At 41.2% G+C, this 22545-nt stretch overlaps 1 long non-coding RNA gene across 1 annotated transcript in view; it reads left to right on the top strand.

Moving 5' to 3' along the window:
• LOC113845007 (uncharacterized) overlaps positions 1-16547 on the top strand; it is an 82727-nt gene extending 66180 nt beyond the window's left edge. The window contains exons 2-4 of the long non-coding RNA XR_003500162.3: positions 7889-8181; positions 12041-12111; positions 14926-16547. This is a non-coding gene — a long non-coding RNA (uncharacterized lncRNA). The remainder of the gene's footprint in view (positions 1-7888; positions 8182-12040; positions 12112-14925) is intronic.
• The last annotated feature ends 5998 nt before the right edge of the window (positions 16548-22545 follow it).

Below are 22545 nucleotides of genomic sequence, written 5' to 3'. Positions count from 1 at the left end.
TCTGTTAACATGGATTGTTAAATCATTCTTTTTATATAAGGTTTGGAGCCACTTATGGGACTCAGGATGCTAAACAAGGATGAAGAAGAAAGAAAATATTTAGTTTAGGTTATTCAGGTGAGCACAATGTATAGTTTTCTGACTGTCCTGAAATAGTACATATTGAATAAAATTGCAGAATGTATAATAGCCTGTTTACAAGATCAAGGCACAGAAGCAAATCGAATGAAAGGTTAATAAGATCAGAGTTCATAAATTAGGGTTTAAATTCTCTTTTTCTTAAAGAGAAAGATTTAGATGAAAAATGATGCAATATATTTTAATTGTAAGAATAATTAGACGTATAGAAGAACAGAAGGGCTAATACATGTATGTAATCAGTGAAATGACCTGGTCTTCTTGACCAAGGAAATGCCCTTCCAGGCAAAGTCAAAAACATCGCATATTCAGGAATCAGTACATCTTTCTCTAGTTGAAAAAGTTGCTTATTGTTCACTTTGATTCATGTCATCCAACTTTAAATGGTTTTACTTCATCTAAACAAGTAAAATTCTATTATTATTATCATTATTGCTATTATTATTGCACAGATTATTCTTTCTGACTAAGAAGCTAAGAGTCAGATCCATGCAACCAGACCAGACAGACTACTGGGGAAGACTCCATTAGTACTTTGATTTTAGAGACGTGAAAACATCTGAAAAAATATTTTAAAATATATTTCCAACACAAATAGCTTCATGTTTACAATTTTATTTGCAATCAAATTCTTAAGTCCAGAGATATCACTTTAATGTAGAAGCATAACTTTTCTCTTCTGGAGATTTGTCTAGCGGTACATTACTGAAAAAAGTGCAGAAAAATGTACTGCAGATTCAGCACTTAAGAGAAATGATAATCACGTTTAAGTCATAATCATAGAATCATAGAATATCCTGAGTTGGAAGGGACCCTTAAGGATCATCAAGTCCAACTCTTGACACCGCACAGGTCTACCCAAGTCCAGACCATTGCATTACAATGCAACACCTTGGTTTTCTTACAGCTTGTGGTAATTCCCTGAGGACCATCACTCTTTAGAGAAAATAAGAGATTTCATCAGTAACAATGCCAAGAGAATTCTTGCACTTTGGAAGGTTTTTTTATAAGATATTTTACACACAAGAATATGGCTGCAGATGTGATAATTGGGGCTCACTGCACAAAAATGCTTTTTATTTTCACAGTTGCTCCTTTTAGACCAAATTCTGTGGAAGGGCGAAACATAAGTCCTGGCAACAGCCACATAGTAGAAGAAGGCAGGCTGGCATATGGAGGGCTGTGCTGGGCAGAGGCAGCAGAGGGTCCTGCCTTAGATCACCTTGCCTGTGCCAGAAGAATCATAGAATCGTAGAATATCTCCAGCTGGAAGTGACCCATAATCACAGAATCACAGAATCACAGAATTTCTAGGTTGGAAGAGACCTCAAGATCATCGAGTCCAACCTCTGACTTAACACTAACAGTCCCCACTAAACCATATCCCTAAGCTCTACATCTCAACGTCTTTTAAAGACTTCCAGGGATGGTGCCTCCACAACTTCCCTGGGCAGCCTGTTCCAATGTCTAACAACCCTTTCGGTAAAGAAGTTCTTCCTAACATCCAGCCTAAAACTCCCCTGGCACAACTTAAGCCCATTCCCCCTCATCCTGTCACCAGGCACGTGGGAGAACAGACCAACCCCCACCTCGCTACAGTCTCCTTTGAGGTATCTGTAGAGAGCAATAAGGTCACCCCTGAGCCTCCTCTTCTCCAGGCTGAACAAGCCCAGCTCCCTCAGCCGCTCCTCGTAGGACTTGTTCTCCAGGCCCCTCAGCAGCTTCGTCGCCCTTCTCTGGACCTGCTCAAGCCCCTCCATGTCCTTCTTGTAGCGAGGGGCCCAAAACTGAACACAGTACTCGAGGTGCGGCCTCACCAGAGCCAAGTACAGGGGGACGATCACCTCCCTAGCCCTGCTGGTCACACTGTTTCTTATACAAGCCAGGATGCCGTTGGCCTTCTTGGCCACCTGAGCACACTGCTGGCTCATGTTCAGCCGACTGTCCACCATCACTCTCAGGTCCTTCTCTGCCTGGCAGCTCTCCAACCACTCATCTCCCAGCCTGTAGCTCTGCTTGGGGTTATTGCACCCCAGGTGCAGGACCCGGCACTTGGCCTTGTTGAACTTCATACAGTTGACCTCAGCCCATCGGTGCAGCCTATCCAGATCCTCCTGCAGAGCTTTCCTACCCTCGAGCAGATCGACACACGCACCTAGCTTGGTGTCATCTGCAAACTTACTGAGGGTGCACTCAATGCCCTCATGCAGATCATTGATGAAGATATTAAAGAGGACCGGCCCGAGCACTGGGGAACACCACTAGTGACTGGCCTCCAACTGGACTTGACTCCATTCACCACGACTCTTTGGGCCCGGCTATCCAGCCAGTTTCTAACCCAACGAAGCGTGCGCCAGTCCAAGCCTAGGGCAGCCAGTTTCTTGAGGAGAATGCTATGGGAGACGGTGTCAAAACCCTGGCAAGAATCATCAAGACCAACTCCTGGCACCGCAAAGGTCTACCCAAAATTTTAGACCATGTGACTACATGTAAGTGCACAGTTCAATGGCTTTTTTAAATTCAGACAGGCTTGGTGCAGTGACTACATCCCTGCGGAGCCTGTTCCAGTGTGCAGCCACCCTCTCGGTGAAGAACCTCTTCCTGATGTCTAGCCTAAACTTCCCCTGCCTCAGCTTAACACTGTTCCCATGGGTCCTATCACTGGTGTTTACAGAGAATAGGTCACCTGCCTCTCCACTCCCCCTCGTGAAGAAGTTGTAGACCACAATGAGGTCCCCCCTCAGCCTCCTCGTCTCCAGGCTGAACAGGCCCAGTGCCCTCAGCCACTCCTCATACATGTATGTCTTCCCCTCTAGGCCCTTCACTATCTTCGTTGCCCTCCTCTGGACACTCTCCAACAGTTTAATGTCCTTCTTGTACTGTGGTGCCCAGAACTACACACTCGAGGTGAGGCCACACCAGCGCAGAGTAGAGTGGGACAATCACCTCCCTCGACTGACTAGCGATGCTGTGCTTGATGCATCCCAGGATACAGTTGGCCCTCCTGGCTGCCAGGGCACACTGCTGGCTCATATTCAACTTGCTGTCAACCACAACCCGCAGATCCCTCTCTGAGGAGCTGCTCTCCAGCGTCTCATCCCCCAGCTGTACATATAGCCAGGGTTGCCCCATCCCATGTGCAGGACCCGACACTTGCCTTTGTTAAACTTCATGTGGTTGGTGATTGCCCAGCTCTCCAATCTGTCCAGGTCTCTCTGCAAGGCCTTTCCACCTTCAGCTGACTCCACAACTCCTCCACATTTGGTGTCATTGGCAAATTTGCTCAAAACACTTTCTAGTCCTACATCCAACTCATTTATAAAGACATTGAAGAGGACTGGCCCTAAAATGGAGCCTTGAGGGACCCCACTAGTGACCAGCTGCCAGCCAGATGTGGCCCCATTTACCACAACCCTTTGAGCCCTGCCCGTCGGCCAATTGCTCACCCATTGTATGATTTTTGTTAAGTTGTATGCTGGACATTTTGTCCAGTAGCATGCTATGGGAAACCGTGTCAAAAGCTTTGCTGAAGTCCAAAAAGATCACATCATCTGGTTTCCCTTGGTCAACTAGATGGGTGACCTTATCATAAAAGGAAATCGGATTTGTTAGGCAGTACTTACCCCTCATGAACCCATGTTGGCTGGGACCAATGACTGTATTGTTCCCTCTGATGCGCCTCAAGAACTTCAAGAATCATCTTCTCCATAATTTTATCAGGCACTGATGTGAGATTGACTGGCCTGTAATTGCTAGGCTCTTCTTTCTTACCCTGCTTGAAAGTTAGCACAACATTTGCCAGCTTCCAGTCTACTGAGACCTCTCCAGATTTCCAACATCATTGAAAAAAAATTGAGAGAGTCCCCACGATGACATCAGCCAGCTCTTTAAGCCCCCTGGGATGAATCCCGTCCGGACCCATGGACTTATATGGATCCAGGTGGAGCAGCAAATCCTGCACATGTTCAGGGTCGGTTGGGAGTTTGTCATTTCCACTGTCATGGTCCTCCTGCTCAGGGCACGCTGGGTCCCAAAGCCCATCATCAGAGTTGAAGGCAGAGGTGAAGAAGGCATTAAACATCTCTGCCTTGCTTATGTCATTGTCTGTGAGGAGATCTTCCCCATCAAGTATTGGACCTATGTTTTCTTTGGTCCTCCTTTTTCCATTCACATATCTAAAAAAATTTTTTTATTGTCTCCCACAGACATGGTCAGCTTCAACTCTAGTTGGGTTTTGGCCACATTAATTTTCTCCCTACAAACACGAACAGCATCCCTGTATTCTTTCCTCGTTGCCTGACCCTCCTTCCACCACCTGTACACTTTCTTTTTTCACTTAAGCTCCAGTAGAAGATCCCTGGTCAGCCAGGCCTGCCTTCTGCCCTGCCTGCCTGACTTCCAATATTTTGGAATTGCCTGATCTTGTGCTTTTAGGTGTGCTTTTAGTGCTTAAAGATTGACCATCACTGATGGACGCCAATGCCTTCAAAAGCAGTTTCCCAGGGGACCTTGCTGACTAGTTCCCTGAGCAGCCTGAAGTCTGCTTTCCCCATATCCAGGGCTGAAGTTTTGGTGGCTGTTTTCCTTCCATCATCATAAATTCTAAACTCAACCACTTCATGGTCACTATGACCGAGATGGCTGCCAATTGACATGTCTCCCACAAGACCCTTTCTGTTCTCCAGCAACAGATCTAGGAGGCACCTTTCCTAGTTGGCTCCCTTAGCACCTGCACCAAAAAGTTATCATCTAGGTGCTTTATGAACCTCCTGGACTTGCTCGTGTCAGCCGTGTGGTGATCCCAGTTGACATCTGGCAAGTTGAAATCCCCCATAAGGACAATGGGAGTTGATCTCGAGGCATCTCTTAGTTCTGCAAAGAATAATTCATCAGCATTGTTATCCTTGCTGGGTGGTCTGTAATAAACTCCCACTACGACATCCCCTTTATTCGTTCATCCCTTAATCCTTACCCAGAGGCTCTCAACTTTGCCATCGCCAACTTGAAGTTCCACGCAGTCCAGCCCCTGCTTCACATACATTGGCACCCCGCCACCTTGTCTACCCTGCCTGTCCCTCCTGAAGAGCCTGTAACCATCTATTGCAGCACACAAGCCACAGTACTCATCCCACCAGGTTTTGTGTATGCCGATGATGTTGTAGCTGTGGGACTGGGCCAAGACTTCTAGCTCGTCCATTTTATTCCTCATACTGCGTGTGGTTGTGTAAAAGCACTTCAAACGCGCCTCCCTACGTTCAGCACCTTGTGGAGCTGACCGAAGGACCTCACTGGCACATAGTCCCTCTGATTCTGGGGCACCATCCCATAGCTCATCATCGGCATGCCTGGTTTTATCCTCTTCCCCCTTCGACTCTAGTTTAAAGCCCTATCTATAGGCCCTGCCAACTCCTGAGCAAAAATCCTTACCCTACTCTGAGAGAGGCGCATCCCATCTGGTGACAGCAGGCCCAGTGTTACGTAGACCTTCCTGTGATCAAAGAACCCAAAGTTCTGCCGGCTGCACCAGTCCCAAAGCCACTTCTTTGGGAAGTGGCTTGCTTTCCCAAGCATCTTCTCCTCCTTGAGCTGCTTTCCCCATAGCTCACGTGGCTCCTGAGCACCCAGACAAGCCTTTCAGGTCCGAATGATTCGGACATCCATCTGCATAGCCTCCAAAACGAATGTAAAGCAGAAATGTAAGCAAAAATGAGCCTGAAAGACTAATCTGTGCTGCAGCAGGTGGTGGACTGCTGAGGAGGCCAGCAGCACTCACTATTGCAGGTGGGACAGATCAGGCACCTGCACATCCTCTGCCATGGACTAACACATCACCTCAAGGAGCCAGGAGCAACATCAGTAGGGACCGTTGCCTCCTTCCTTGTTAATGAACCAGCTCGTTTCAGGGATTTTGTTTTGGAAGAGAACAAACAGAAATGATCATCAAATGTTACTTTGCATGTGTGTATATCACTGGAGTGCTCGAGCTGCTCTAATGTGATCTCATACATCAGAGTCAAGAGGGATTAACAGCTCTGTCAAATGCCATCAGTGAGAACTGTGTATGTACAGTCAGCTCCTTTGGAAACACTTCTGAGCAGACCAAGTTTAATTCAAATAGTTTAAAAAAACATCCCCAATTGTTATAAATAGGAGAGTCCCTGGAGAAGCAGATGTTAGTCCTACCAAATGCAGTAAAACATATTAAGAAAAAAATCATAAATACAGGCAAAGTTTACTTAGAATATTTAGAATAGAATATTTGCTAGAGAAAGACTGAAAAATTAACTGTGGATGTCATTTGGTGCTTTAAAATACTATCATGTGTGTCATTAAAAAAGAAATATTCTCCTAAATGTCTGTTATTTAGTTTTGAAATGAAAAATATCAAATAGTTAAACTTTATTATGTGTAAAATTGTTTTTAGATTATGATGTAAATGTTACGTACAGAAAAGCAAACTTTAAAAGCAAGGATAAGCAGCTTGCTTCAGAAATATTCAGAACACCAAAACCAAACATGTTTTTAAGCTGATCTGAATGCGGCAAGGACCATATGCCATTGCCCTTGAGGGGGGATGCCAAGATCACTGGGGCTACAAGCCCTGCTTCTACTATGAAGAACCATGTGGATCTTTGAAATTCCCTGGGTATAATGCAAAGGGGCCTTCTGCCTGGTGCAGCTCCCACCTAGCAAGAAGTCCTGGTTTAACCTGCTGAAGAACAGCTAAGGGGACACAGCTCTGCTTCGCTCCCAAGCAGCAACTCGTGCTCAAGGAGCTTAAAGAAATACAGCAGAGTATACAGCAGTGGAAAGTCCACTACCTTCTCCTGCCATGAAGATTCCAGCTAAGGCTTGCACCCCATATATAATAAAATAAAATTTCCTGAAAAGGGAAAGAGTTTTGTTTAAAATGCTGGTGATGCTTCTTCATGTCTCAAAGGAATCTAGCACCAAGCTTATCCTAGTTAGAGTTGTGTTAAATGTAGTACATTTGCTTGCTAAATGTAATCCTTCAAAATAAACCAAGTTCTAGAGATACAATGGTAAAAGAGCAATATCCCATGACAAATTCTGTATCTTCCTGGGCTGATTTTTTATGCTATCCTTCTGGAAATGACTGAGATGAGCTATGTTCGTGTAACAGTATATGCACACTGACCTCCAAATGCTGATTATGGTGTCATTAAACCAAAAGAACAGTTCATCAGGTAATCAGGTCTTGATTACTTGCAGCAACATCACTGTAGAGGTGACTGGTCCCTTGCTGACCAGCTAAATCCCTTGCTTTCTTTATGTTTTCTGTAGGCCTTGGTAGCTGATCTGTTGCTTTTATAGACTCATACTTACAATCTGTCATTCACATAGCTATCACAAAAGAGCACTACAGCACCCATAACTTTTTGGCAAGTAGGCCACCAAAGACAACATTAACTAACGAGAAAGCAGAGGTATTAATGGCATGTAAGCAGTGTCAAAACAGTTGAGGTTACATGGCATATTAGCAAAGCATGAATAAATCTTTAGTGTTCTTTAATTTTGCTAAGATTTTTTTACTTCAGAACTCTTATGTGCCAAATGGAACATACAAGTACTCTATCTAAATAGTGACAACCTAGACCAGTAAACTGCACTGTTCCATGAGTGAGGGATTAACTGTTGCAAATGTGTGGTGGCATGAAGGTAGCCATGAGGAATCAGCAATCCTTCAGAAGAATATTATTCCAAATTGACTTTGCTTGTTCCTTTGCAGGTAGCCAGCACTGTTCACATCACATTACAACAGCATGCTTACGAGCTCATCAAGAGAAGACTGTAGTAGATCATGTGCCTTGTAAAACTGATGCTTCAGTGCAAACATACAAAGGATGTGCCTGGTCTGAAGAGTTGCTGAGAATGTCACAGAGTCCTGCTATGGCTTGTGGCCCATTTACTGTCCATGGATTCATGCACCCACTCATCCCTCCAGCCACCTGTCCTGCAACATTTTGATGTACGTACCCAGAAACTGCTGGTAGGATGGCAGCCATCAGCTTCCAAAGCCAGGTATTATTATTATTATTATTATTATTATTATTATTATTATTATTATTATTATTATTATTATTATTATTATTATTATTATTTCCTTTTAACAGGAAAATTGTATGTTCTATCCACTCTACAGTCTAAATCAAACTGCAGGATGCTAATAAAAGAAGTCATGACTCACAGATTAAATTTCTTCTGTATTAGCCTTAAACTTGGTGGTGAGATTTATCAGAGCCTCAGATTCTTAGCTTTAAACAGAAAAAGTATTCCAGATCAAATTTTGATAACATATCTACTGTTGTTCAACAGCATAAGAAAAGCCCCAAAGTGCAAGAAACTTGAATCACCTGGCCCTGAACTTTGCTTATACCATGCCAAAATATTGTTATCTATCATATTTGGCACCTTTCTTTATCTGACAGTTCACAATTAATTCAGCTGCCAGGCCTTTTCTAATATCCTGTATTCTACTGGAGTTTAAAAAGTCAATGTCTATGCTTTTATTAAGGTTCAAAGAGTTTAATTACTATTTATGACCTTAAAATAGTATTGAAATTTTAGCTTTCCCAACATTAATTATACAATGCATAATTAAATCCCAGGAGTACTTTTAAGTGACATTTGTTGGGTGTTATGAATCAGACCTTGTGGCTGCAGGGATCTGAGGACAGCAGCAGGCTTCAGCAGGATAAACAGGGAGAGCCACTGGTCCCATGGCATGTAGCTGGATGGCAGCAGGAAGACTGCACAGATCCACCATGGAGGGGATGCATGCAAGTCAATTTCCATTTATATTCAACTACATTGTGGAAAAGACTTTGTGTGTGAATGTCTCCATGATACCACTCACTAAGGTAGACATAAACATAATTATTTTCCTTAGAACTCAGATATATACGGTCAGAACAGTGCTAAAGGGTATCCTTAGCCAGGGGAGACAGGCTCTCTAAATCATCTTTGTTTTAAAGCATCATGTGTTATTTCAACTATTAATGAAAATACACTGGTTAATGTTATTTAAAATGCATTTAGTATAAAGGCTGCATATGAAACAATGTCAAAAGGAAAACAAAAATCAGAATAATCATAAAAGCCAGCTTTCTTGGAGAAATATTGCATTAGATTTATGAAAGAAAGGCAGGCTTGATATTTTATGTTTAGAGGATTTTAATGAATAAATGCTATTCCTATTTATTATTTACTACTTTCAAAATTTAATGAATAGTCCTGGTGATAATTTCTTTATTTCTATATTTATAGAAATACAGCATTTCATACATACTGAACTGTGTTATTATCTACACATGTTCTGCCTTTCTGTAAATACAGAAATTTGGTGTTTGCCAGCAGAACTATTCATTACAATTTGAAAGTGGATAAATAATGAATAGCAATGCCATTTCTTCATTAAAATTCTACAAAAGGAAAATATATATTCGTTATTCCTTTCATGAATTTGGCCCATTGAAGGTTCATAAATAATTGTGCTTCACAATTGTGTCTAATTAGCAGTGAACTTAATCCACTGCATCCAAAAGCCTGAAGCAAAGAGAGGGATTTTTTGTTGTTTTATTTCTCACTCTCGGTGGCAACTGTCTAATTTTCCAAATGCACCTTTGCTGATAACACAAAATGACTCATCTTCAAAGATCAGTTATGTGTATACTTTTTTGCCCCAGATCTGCTCTTTTAAGTACCGCGTTCATAACCACTGTCCTCATCACATTTAAGACAAGCTCAACAGGAAATCAGCAGTACAGTAGTGAATAAAAAATCTTAAAAATACTTCTCAAAATACTCAGAGAGGCTTGTTCTCAAATGTGAGCTTTCCTGAGTGCTGTGTTACTGTAGGAATGTCCCTCCAATAAATAGCACGTATGTCCTGGAGTAAGCTCAAGCAGCAGCAGCAGCTGTGGTGAAAACCTTGTGCCCAAGGTAGGCTCTTCCCAGGCAGCCTGGTAGAGTACCATCACACAGGCAGTACCGCAGCCCATGTTCTTTCCCTGCACTGGCTTCAAAATCAATATACAAAATAAACTGACCATATTGTTAATGAGCATTTCCCCAACAATGCACCCTGAAGAGCCGTTAGAGAATGATTTATATTTAGCCGTCCCCCTTTGCTGTATAGTCTATTTTACTAGTGACTGGATGATGTAAAATAGAGCCAGACATATTAAATGTTGCATATTGTTCGGCTTTTGGTATCCCTAGTTTCTGTGGTGCTTATTACATGCCTATATAGCTGCTCCCACTGAGATTCCTAGGCAGGTTTGATAAAAATCCTAAATGCATTGGTTGTTTTTGTCTCTTTTCAAACTAGTTAGTTGCCAGTAATGCTGTTAGCTTTGTTCTTTGTACATTTTCAGCAGCGCTTAAGCCCATACTTTAACTGATTTGATGTTATCTGATTCCTAAACCATCGCCAGCTATGAAACATCTAAGTCTGTTATGAATAGTCGTTTAAACAACCAGTACTTCTTTATGAGACGCCAGCAGGTTATTTGATTATATTACAATCACATGCCTTGCAGTTGAACTTTACTGTTGCCAATGAAAAGCAGAGGAGGGGGAGAAGGAAAGGGAAATGAATCTTTGCTTTTCTTGGTGTCCTTTGTAACTCATACAACTCAAACAGTAAGGACACTAGACAATGTCCTCATTGAATTTATGCCATCAAACTATTTAACACAAAGCATGATATATTTTTAACTGGCCTTGTCTTAGAAAACAAAGACAGACTCCAACAGATTTCTTAAGTGAAAGCCTCTTGTATCACAGCTTCAATAAAATAAACATCTCTCTTGTTTTTCCTCTTTATCCTTTACGAAGACCAAAGGAAAGACTAAAGACAGGCTCCCTGATGGAACAAATTTAACTAAAATAACCATAGCCTGGTTTTAGAAATATATCAACTCCTTCCAAATGTAGAAAATAGCAAAATAAATGCTGTTTTGTCATCATAATTCAACCCTGAGAAATTCATGTCCTCCTACAAAAAAAAAACAACACAACAACCCTATGAATTAAAATGATCAGATCTTTCAACATAAGTGCTAGAGAAAGTTATGTAGGGAAAGGTCAGGTATTAAATACAGAGGCAGGTTTCCATTCCCAGTGCTGCCACAGACATCCAGAACGACACCAGGCAAGTCGGGGATTTTTTAGGTACCTGCCCCCCCCCAACAAAATCTATAGCCATGAGTTAAATCCTGATGGCTTATAAAATGCATCCAGAGAGTCAGGCACAGAGAATAATAAGTGAAAAGATGCCTAATATAACATAAATCTAAAAAATGCAGTCACCCTTGGGCATAATAAAATGGGCATAATAGTATTCTCCTACCTCACAGAGTTCTATCAGCATATATTTACAAATGCATAGGTTCATAAAGACTACAGAAACAGTTTTGGAGACCCTTGTGTTATGTCACTGTCACTGAACAAATCCTGGCATTGCCTGTCCCTGGCACGAGTAGTGTGTGAGCTTAGGATGTGCCAGGAAAAGTGCTTATAATTTACTGCTTTCCCAACTTAATGTTCAAACGTTTTTGTTTTGTTTTGTTTTGTTTTAAACTCAGCACTATTAGTCCATCCATAAGAGTGCAAGAATCATATCTTGGGATCTGGTTGGCAAGAAAACCATAGTGTTTCCTCATGTTTTTTCCATGGTCTTCGCACTGCAGCATTCTCTAAGTGTGGGAGTTATCTGGAGTACCTTAGAAACCTGAATTCAGCAACATGGATTTGGTGTTTGTCTTTCTGTCAGGCCTCTGAACAAAAAAAAAAAAACAATGTCTAAATGCTTGGCATTATCTAAATTCTCAGAGCACAAATTCATATGTCTTCACTTATACGTCCTTTGTGTCCACAGACATCTGCAAAGTGGTAAAATATCTGCAAAAGTGATTTCCCATCTGAACACGCTGTGACCTGGATGCACATGTAGGTATATTGTTATAATTTTTGCAACCTAGGTGCAGAGAGTTGAAAATATGCCCCTGGTGACCAGTCATTAACGAAACTGAAATGAGGACAGCTTCATGTAAGAGGCTTTCTGAATGCCTTGAAATATACTCAGCATATTTTAAATAGCTTTAATTCTACAGTACTTTTAATATAACCCTTTAAACATGAGGGAACACAAAGGGAAGGTTAATTGGAATGGCTAATTAAACATAGTGAAGTTAAAGAACTGGAACACTGGGATTTTATTTTGATATTTAGCAACATCTCATAACCCTAAGGACATTGATTTAGCCTAAGGTCTGGTATCTTTATAAATTGCAACATAGCCTGGAGCCTCAAAGGAGAGAGAAAAAGGGTCGAGTGCTTGTAACAACAGATTCCCAAAGGAGCCCTGATAACAATTATAACCAACATGATTATTTGTGTTACTTAAAAAATAAATCCATCTCTCAGGTTTTAGTCATTTTCTACTGATTAACATGAAAACAGTGAGACAAAATCTGCAACAAAAGCACATCAGATCCCAGGATCCAAAGGACACAAATCCGTATGTCAAGACTACCCTGCGTGGCTCTGCAGCCACGAACTACATTTTGCCCTGGATAATCCCAGTACAGTCTAAAACATTCCCCAGATGTGTCATCTACTAATAAAAAATAATGCTTCTCTGGACTTCCTCAGTGGTCTTAGAAGAACTTTCAGGGAGTCCGGGAAGTGTAGTTACACTTTTTGTATAGCAGGGAAGATGAACAACACCATACCCAAGTCACAGCTGGCAGAGAGAAATATGAAAGAAGTGATGATGTCCAGATCTGCTCCTCACTGTTGAAGTGCCTGTGCCTTGTGTTCTGCTGTGGTTTTTATGTCAGCATCACAGACAGCAGAGCAGAAACTATCCGAGAGCACTACCAGGTTAGAAATGGTGGCGCCATACCAGTGGGATCATCTGCCTTACAGTTTTTCTGGGTTTGGGACCAGCTTCACTTCCATACAAAGCACAGTGCAGGAATGTGTGCTGGACAACAGCCTGGTTGCCATGTCTCCTGCTATTAAACCGGGAGCACAAATCAAAGTTGCTGAAGCTCTGTTAGCTTTGTTCAGTGAGCTCCACTGCTGTGAGAGTTGTCCTTACTACACAAAATAAAAGTTTGCTTTAACAAAGGTGTCCTGATGGCCTGCCTAGACATAGCTATAGGCTGCTGAATGCTAAAAACAAATGGAAGGAGTTGTTTCTAAATGTTTTCTTTCCTTTTAGCTCACTGAGAATTTCCTACAACAGAGCACAGTTCCCTCAGTTCACATTTACCTTACCTGTTTCTGTATCACCAAAAGTGAGATCCTAACCATACTTACACTACCCTGTGTACCCAGTGTGAAAAAGAGTTAGTATCTGTTACCATTATTCACGTGGCTGATGCAAAAGTGTATAATCTTTTTAGGAATGCTGACTTCTATTAATTTACAGATACAGTGATCAGATTACTGGATTATTAATGGCATGAGCATGGAAGAGTAATGAGCTATATGAGCATGTTGTTTTAGTTTAGTGGTCGGACGGAAAAAAACAGGAGTGTGAAGGATACATATAAAACCTCCTGTATCCAAGCATCAGTGATTACCTTCCTCATGCTACATCCAGGCCCCACCAACGTGATGCATATATTTTGCCCAGACTGGGAAAAGACTAGTAGGTTTGATCCAATGATCTAGACAGGACAAAAAGAAACCTGACAAAATGAAGCCCTTCCTGGACTACTATGGAAAGATAAGTGGTGGTGCTCTGTGCTCTGCACGTATAAGAGAATTTTATGATGTTAATCAACCTTAAAACCAGCATCATTCTGCCGAGTTCCTGTTCTGATGGTCTGTTTCTACCTTTGTGAAGTCATTAAGCCATGCCGGGGTGGATTGGACCATGTGTGCTCTTCTGTTGGGAAGAATTAGGTTAAGTATTTGCCTCAGATATCTCCAAATCTTGCAAGTGTCAGATTATGGCTTTTGCCCTGCTTTTATCCTGAAACTGTTTAAGGAGATCTTGGCCAACAAGTTCCTTTCCCACTCCTACATGAGTCGCACCTAGTACACCCTGCTTATGAAAGATCAGCACCAAAACAAAGAATGGCAAAGCATGGCCTGGCATTCTCACAAATCTAATCCTCAGCAGCATCATCTGGTTTCATTGGAAGACCGCTGGGGTCAGCCTCACAGTGAAAGCAGAAAATCAGGTCTTTGTGCTTCCTTGAACTCTGAACATTTGGATTTGGGTCAGCTATGTGAGGCCCACCACCATCTCTGCAAGGAAGATTTGCTGACAATCTACCTACATTTAGATCCATAATTCCGGTTTCATGAATATAGAGGCAACATTAAATGATTGTATGAAGTTGCAATCCAGCGCTAAAACAGTTTGCAACAAAAGGTATTCAGGCACCAGATACATCTATGAATTCACTGCTTTCATTAATACTTGCAGAATGCTTGAGAGTAGAGAAGGCCTTTATGCACTATATGAAATATTTAAATGGAAACGTATTGCCAATAATCAAATATTATGCTCCAAGAAACCTAAATGCAGTCTAAAAATTGAGAATGCTGAGATGGCAAATAGCTTGTTCTTTATTTATTGCAAAGTTTTGTCATAGCTTTGCAAAAATATCTGTGAGAAATGTGAATCCTGCCTGCAAAATTCAGCAGGAAAGGGCCACTTCCCAGATGTCTTTGTTGTCCATTTAGGGGGAAAAAAATGGTTTTGCAATGATTACTTTCACTTTTTTCCTTTTTTAATTTCAGAGGAGAAGATTCTGCCCTTAAAAGGGTGGTGCAAGTCCAGAACTGCTCTGCTGACTTCACAGAGGTGTAAATGAGAACAAAAAAAAGACAATTACTTTTAAATGGATTAATCAGGGCAAGTTAAAAAATAAGAAGAAAATTCTGTTCCCATTTTATACTCAGGTCAGAAATTGGGGGTTTGTTCTCCTTGTTTGCCAGTGCTTCAGAAATAGGAAATAATATCTGAGAATTCTTTTTTCTTTCTTGACAAAGAGCGCTAGTCAAAAATTGGGAACCAGATGGCTGCTTATATATTTCTTTTTTTTTTTTTTTTTTTTTTTTTTTTTTATTTACTGCAATACTAAAGCCACCATAAAAGAAGCAAAGTTGAACAGACAGAGCTAATAATATAATCATTCAAAACACCTGCAAACAGTGCAGATGGGCAATTTCTGTCTGCAAAATCATCAGTGAAAGACCGCCTTCCCATATGGGCAAATCTAGCTGCCTTAGAGCTTCCTAAGCTCTGTCCCTTACCTTAAGAAAACCTGCATTGAGCATATGCAGATTTTTTATAGCAGAGCAGAAGTGTCTGTATCTGCCTGTTTGTTTTAGTTAAATACAACTTACCACACTGATAGCCTTCTATCAGTGTATTTGATTTGCCCATCATATGTCCCAAAAGTGCAGAAACCCTGAAGCAGTAAGGCAAACAGCTTTTATTCAGGCAGAACATTTGCAATTGTTAATGTGTATTAACAAACCACCAGCACACAAGTTTTATTCCTTTATGTAAGCAAACAGCTACAGGATCAGGGCTGCTGTTGCTGGGGTGTGTGACCACATATGTCTATCTTACATGTGCATGAGTTTAATATTAGGTGACAAAATTATTTTCCCCCTTATTAAAAGAAATAAATCCTCCTTCTGCCGTCTGTTTGGCATGTCACCCCCAATGCTAACATGCACTGAGATGTGGGAAAGAACCAGGCCCAGGGTGTCCTGGGGATGATGCCACCCATCCCCGATGAGGCTGGGTTGGTCGTGTAATGCAAGATCCATTTCACTCATGATCAGGCATCACAGCAACTCCAGTCCTCATCCAGCAGTAGCCCCCAGCTACAGAACCGAGTTGGAGCGGCGGCAGGAATGTGGATGGCTTTGCACTGAGCGTATTCCACCATCAGCCCCTGGGACCCCCACCTCCCCACACCATCCCCGCCCATGTAGGTGAAATGTTCAGCTCTGATAACGGTATTACATTTGAGTCTGCATTGTTAAGAAGCCTTCACACTTAAACTTCAGTGTTTTACATGAAAGTCTTATACATAAATTTGATTTTTCTCCAGGATACATGATGTTTAAAAAAAGATAAAAAAGTGTAATTAAACACTGCAAAAATGAAATTAGCAAGGATGTTCCAAGCCAAGTAGATCATCTGTAGTACTACTTTATTCAATGAATTCACCCTCTGTTGTGTCTTTGCGCTCTACACAATATAAAGAAAGCACAGATCTAACACTTTTTTATTTTAATACTAGCTGTGTACAAAAATAGAAGGCGTAACTACATTTTTACATTGCTCTTCTTGTTAGGTGTGGGCACCCACACCAACTGCTAAATAAAAAAAAAAATGATTCTTGTTCCAGAATATCTATGAGATTACTTTGAAATGCCTGTTGTTGGTTATAAGTATTGTTTCTATTTTTTTTTTTTTTTAATCCAAAATGGTCACAAAAGCAAGCTCTGCTGAAGCACAACTGGTGGGGGAATCCTAACATTTTTTTATTTTATTTTATTTATTTTATTATTTTATTTTATTTTATTTTATTTTATTTTATTTTATTTTATTTTATTTTATTTTATTATTTTATTTTATTTTATTTTATTTTATTTTATTTTATTTTATTTTATTTTATATTTTATTTTATTTTATTTTATTTTATTTTATTATTATTTTTTTTTTTCCCCTCCTCTTTAAAAACCAACCAACGAACCAAAAACTTAAAATAACTGTATCGGCACAAGTCTGCAGCCAGGACATCACAGCGGGCTGTAAGCTTGGATCTGGCTGAGGCAGGGACCTTCTGCCCCTCTGTGCGTAAGGAGCTCATTGCCATGGCAGGGCCTTAGATTTCATTTTCTTCAAATATGTGCACTACTTGGAAATTTGCTTTGTGTAAACACTTTATGGCAGTGAAATGCAACTTCTTAAATAGCCAGTGATAGAAAGTGAAGGGAACAGAAACCATGCTACAAGGAATGCAACCATTCACAGAAAACACTGCACATTATGTACCTAGTTCTGGGGAACATCATCATTAGCACACCTCACTGGGATGTATGGCATTAGTAGCTCACATCACTGGTTTAAAATAACTATTTATAAGATAATATGTCATAGGAAGGGAAGGAGTGGGGAGTCCAGGTACAGAAGGACCCAATATCTGCATTATATATCAATACCATCCTGCAGATAAGCCAAGTCTGCTCTCTTAGCAAGAGCTTGGGAGACTGCAGCATTTACTATGCCAGCTCATGTAGGAGGAAAAAGAGATGTAAAGCCTTTGCCAGGGTTTCCTATAGAGCAGTAGCTCCATTATTATCATTAAGCATCTTCCTTTCAAAGTTTCCTGGATTTCCTAAATGTAACATTAATTTTAATAATTACAAAACCAAGAATACTGCTTCAATGATCGACTGTGTTCCCTGTTTTCCTCCAAGCTAAAACTCTGCTTTCATGTAATACATAAAAGAGCAATATTGCTCTGATGAACTGAGACACATGAAGTATCTAATTAACATTAAAATATTGTCTCTTGTCATTAGCTTCATTTGCACTTTAAGTGTCAGTTCTTGAGAGAGAAGTTCAGAAGCAATGACCTGGCCCTTGCATTAAAAAAATGCAAGACGGAAAAAAGGAAAAATTCCACTGCAACATACCATGTTACAGATAAACAGAGCTGTGTTCATTTGTACCAACACTCAAAACAGGGCTCTCTAAAGAGGAAAAGTCCTTCCTTTCGTTCTCTTGGATCACCAGCTACTCTCCCTGCCCTGTGCCAACAGAACCCAATTCAGCCACCAGAGGGGCAGGGTTGCTGGGTGAGGCAAGGCCCAGCTCCTTGCCCTCACCATGCCCTGGTGGATAGTGCCCTTGGGGACGAGACCAACCCAAGAAGCTGCTGCCAGTTGACAAAAACCTGTGCCCTCGACCGCAGGGCCCCCTGCTCCAGCGCCAGGGCTCCCTGAAAACCTGGGGACAGCTGAGCTGGGGGAGAGGTGCAGGGTGGGATCCACACACAGGAGCTGCGTGTGAAAGGCAAAAATCAGCCCAGAAGGTTAAGAGCAGTGTGATTGGCTTCTACTTGCTTGGCAAATAAGCCAGCTTGTTGGATCTAATTGATTTATGAAAACAGATAACCTTTTGCAATCATCCTGATGGGAGCAGGAAGGCAAAGGAAGATCATTATTTTCATTTTAAACTGACCAGTTTGTTAATCAGGTTTTGATTATTTATGTTGCTAGGAGGTTTGTGCCAAATGAGAACAGAATTTATTTGTTTATTTGCCTGTTTGTTTGTTTTGTACCATGCACTGAAGTACTCCAGACCCCTCCCCAACTTCTCTTCAGCACATGGGGGTGTGGGCCTCAAAAAGCCATGTGGAGGGGAGGTGGCCATTTTCCAGCACAACAAGGTGAGGTGGGCTGCATTGGCGTGCTGGGACCTGGGCTTCTGGGTTCTCAGGGTGCTGGGAAGTTGGTCACATTAGAGGGGGGAGCTGAGCCAAGATGCTGAGAGCAGGCGCTCGCCGCCAGCCTCCAGCAACCCACACGTGTTCACGCCAGGCTGTGTGTTTCTGGCCTGTCCCTGGTAACACCTCTTAACGTTCAAATATCAGGGCTCTAGGCAAAGAGAGAAACTTTATGGTGAAAAGAAGGGTGCATATTAATTATACAGTAAACACCTACCCCATAAACAAAATAAACTTTCATCCCACCATCCCTTTAAAAACACCTGCAAGTTAATTTGGGGTGTTGCTGCCTTCTCTTTGTGCTCGACCTGTTTTACAGGATCTTTTTGCAGTTGCTCCTATTTTTGGTGATCCCTGATATTGGAAGGTGGGAGTTTCAAGACGAGACACTGCTCTGTCCCTATTCCCTTGGCCAGGGAAGGTCTCATCTGCTGCTTGTCCCCAGGGCTGGAGCGAGTCACATTTTGGGGTAGGCAGCCCCATGCTTCTCACCCATGGCTGGAGTGAAGGTACTGGTGCTGCAAGGGGCAGGGGAGAGCAGGAGACAATCTGCACATCGTCAGAACCTCATTGCCTGCTGTTACCTGTGATTTCCATGTGCTGAGGCCTCTTTTGCCTAGACATCAGGATTAAATGCCGAAACATGTAAAACTAATTGTATCACTACAATTCCCTTAGTCAGCACACCTCTTGGTTGCATTGCTGTTACTCCTTGCCATTTGTAGGTCAGGATCTAATGGATGAGCTTTACAGGCCTGCATATTTCTTTTTGGAGTTCATTAAAGCCTGAAGCAATTGCACCTTAACATTTCCATGCAATTGCAAATTTGACCTCTGGCAACGGGCCTTGCAAATCGATTCATTTCCAAAACCGTTATGATTTGTCGTCATTGAAAACTTTTGGCGGGGGGAGCGCCCATCCGGGCACCCTGCACAAATCAGCCAGCAGCCGTGAGAGCCTGGAGCAGGGCACAAGGACCAGTAGAAATCTGAAGACGGTTTTGACATTGCTTAAAAGTAGTTAATTATTTAAGAGTCATCAAGTGTTTTTTTATGTGTTAAAAATTGATGGCAAAACAACCAAATGTATCCTATGTTTGGTTAACACCTAAAACTTGACTTTGACCCTCTGGTACTGAGGCAAAGAAATTCACAGTTAAAAAAAATATATGTCTTTGCAATGCTCTGTGCTTAACTCACACTGTTTTTAAGAGGTCTGTGCACAGTTTTAAGTGCCATATGTCCAGGGTAAGAAAGAAAAACAACAACAAAAATATCTGCTTTTTTTTTTTTTTAATACTGAAATTTAAACCTTGTAGAATAAATGTAGAATAATGTAATTCTATCTGTAATTCTATCTGGTTATTGGTTTTCATTTTCCCTAGTACTTAAGGTAATGCTTTTTTAAACTATTATAGCATGACTTAAAGATTGCAGAGCTTTGTTTCTTTTTTTTTTTTTTTTTTTTTTTAAATCTGTTAAAATGTTTAAAGTTTGTGCAGTGCAGACTCCTAAATCAATGCTGATGGCACAGCGAAGGTGCAACTTGCACATTAAGGAATTTCATTGGTTACAAATAATAATATATTTAATTGCAAAAGTTTATAAGTGCAAACGTAAACCAAACAGGAAATTACATTTATTTTTGTGTGTAGCAGATCTGAAAATCTGCCTTAACCACAGAGCAGACTGGGAACATCTACAAAGTTTGGAAAGACTCTTGATCTTACAAGTTTTATTACTTCTCTGAGTTTGTGAAGTTTCAGCTTTTAGCCACAGGGATTTATAACACTTTTGTCAGCTGGACCTACAGGGACCTTTAACACAAGTTTATATTCCCTGCATTGGCACTTACAAAGGTGGTCATCTCAGGTAACTTCAGCTAGCGCTGTATCAGAGAGACTTTCCAACATACATACATAATTTCATTAAGATTTTATTATTTAAAATGAACGCTGTAGCACCATCCAGAAGGCAGTCAGCTGCACACACATCATTCACTTTACTGCCAAAGCCCTTGGAGAAGTTCTCTGCCCCTCACTGTTCACAGTAATCAATGACTGTACATCACTGCCTTCCTTGGCACATATTACACAGAGCCCTGTGTTCAGTTTCTCAGCTCTGAAAGTATAATAGCACAAGCAGCTTCCAAAGACTTTGAGATGAATAACAGATAACAACTTAATAAACTTATATACATATTTCTAAAGCATTTGCTATGTCTGCATTTTGCCTACCAAAGAAGCTCCCCAAATGAAGTTTTTGCACTTTTTATGTTTGGTCCAGGAGAATAAATTGAGATTCATATGACTGAGTAAGATAGTTTATCAAGAGAAACTTTCTTTAATGTGCAGCCATGACAGCATTACAATGTAGTTGAAAATGATAAAGGCAAGCCTTGGTCCATGTCAGTGAAACCAGAGAGATCTGTCCTCCCTGATCCACGGGAAAATTATCAGCACTGTGGCTTTTGTTAAGTCTTTTCAAGCAAGATGTCATGTTTCAGGAATGTAACAGTACTTATCTTGTAGTGAATGCAAACAGAGTTATGAAGTCTACAAATTAAAGTAAAGATGAATATCCTGTTCTCTGGCTAATGTAATGTACAACTTTCTTACTTCCATATCAAAATTTCATGTATTTTAATATACAATAATTATACCAGATAGGATTTCCATCTCAGACTGTGACAAATGTCTGATTACTGCACAATGTGGCACCTCCTTGGTCCCCATTGCTGCTCAACAAGGAGGAGGAAATGAACCTTTCTGGCTTCTGGGACCTGGCGGTTCAAAGGTCATCTCTCTGTGGCTTTTAAATGATTGTAAGGCAACTCAGAGGTGTAAAATTGCTGCACAGGAGAGGCTTCCAGCTTGACTGTAGAGCACTGCCAACTCTCAACAGTTCCAGCCTGGTTTGCGTTTGATTTTCCGGCTGTCCCAATGATTTTTTTCTGATTGTGCTGAATGGGGAGCTGGTGAGGAGAGCTGCAGAAATGTAGGACCGGATCATTCAGAGTGTGCACCCTTCCCATGCACACATTGTGCTGGTGCTGTTGGGAGCTCCTGGCTGCAGATCAGTGGAGATTTGGGTGCATCCACAGAGCACAATACAGTGCTGCAAAGTCCTGGCACTGGTATCCCTGAAGCCCTGGAAGCAGCACAGCCATCTCAGCATGGCAATCCACTTTGGCTAGCTTCCTGGATGCTGCACTGATGCTGCAGATGCTGCTCTAACGTACTAGAAGAACCTGCTTGTTCAGAGCTATCCTGGGATCCTTGCACAATGTTGTCAGGGACTTCTACTGGGTGTATTTTGCAAAAACAAAATTGCCGTATTTTGCAAACTCTCATATATGGACATTTTGTAGAGAGAAAACTCAATTATTTGATAATGGCAGTGAGTGGAAAAAAAAAAAAAAAGAAAAAAAAAGAGAGACCACCATTCAAATTCCTGCAGTCCTTTTTCAACCTTTTTTGACTTAACGTGTATCCTTTGGTCAATGGCTTAACTTCAGTGCCTCACTCATTTATCATTTGTAAAATGGATATATCTGTTTCACCTCCATTGGAGGCAACATGAGGGGCAGCACAGAGATTTAGAGTCACTTAATAACTGCAAAATGGTGAATATAGAGGCAAGGTGCTTGGAAAGAGAAAAATATCTCTTTGGTATGTGAATAATTTGTTCCCTGAAGCCACTGAAAGCTGGAACTGACCTCTTGTGTCAGCTTAGCTATCTGTGTCGATTTGGCTCTAACTAACATGTGAATATATAAAGATGTGACAGCTAGAGTCCTTTTGAATTTCAGAAAATTCTCTTTCCTGTGGAAGTGAGTTCCACAGTTCAATCACAACATGAGGGAAAGGAACACCTTTTTTACCAG

The sequence above is a fragment of the Anas platyrhynchos genome, chromosome 12 (assembly GCF_047663525.1).
Source record: "Anas platyrhynchos isolate ZD024472 breed Pekin duck chromosome 12, IASCAAS_PekinDuck_T2T, whole genome shotgun sequence".
Classification (NCBI taxonomy): domain Eukaryota; kingdom Metazoa; phylum Chordata; class Aves; order Anseriformes; family Anatidae; genus Anas; species Anas platyrhynchos.
Note: the sequence above shows the minus strand (reverse complement) of the source record. Positions and strands in the feature narration are given on the sequence as shown.